General features: G+C 33.4%; 1 protein-coding gene across 3 annotated transcripts in view; it reads right to left on the bottom strand.

The window, feature by feature from the left end:
* Positions 1 to 320, bottom strand: part of mbd6 (methyl-CpG binding domain protein 6) — a 29,731-nt gene that overhangs the window by 8,131 nt on the left and 21,280 nt on the right. The gene's annotated exons all lie outside the window — the stretch shown is intronic.

Below are 320 nucleotides of genomic sequence, written 5' to 3'. Positions count from 1 at the left end.
TTGTGTTGTGGAAAATAAATATTTTGAAATTTTTGACCCCATTGATTCTCACTGCATGGTTGAAAAGCACTGGGATGTTTTTCACATTGAACAGAACAAATAAAGCCATACAGGTTTAGAGCAATTGGATTGTGGTGGCCTAGAAAACACTGTGTGGCCTTGGTTTTTTTTTTTTTTTTTATATATATATATATATACACTCAAAAGTTTGGGATCAGTAAGACTTGTAATGTGAAGTCTCTTGTCTCTTCTGCTCATCAAGGCTGCATTTATTTGAGCAAAAAACACAGCAAAACAGTAATATTGTGAAACAGTTGTTC

This window comes from Sinocyclocheilus anshuiensis, unplaced genomic scaffold (genome assembly GCF_001515605.1).
Source record: "Sinocyclocheilus anshuiensis isolate Anshui unplaced genomic scaffold, SAMN03320099.WGS_v1.1 scaffold1632, whole genome shotgun sequence".
Lineage (NCBI taxonomy): Eukaryota > Metazoa > Chordata > Actinopteri > Cypriniformes > Cyprinidae > Sinocyclocheilus > Sinocyclocheilus anshuiensis.
Note: the sequence above shows the minus strand (reverse complement) of the source record. Positions and strands in the feature narration are given on the sequence as shown.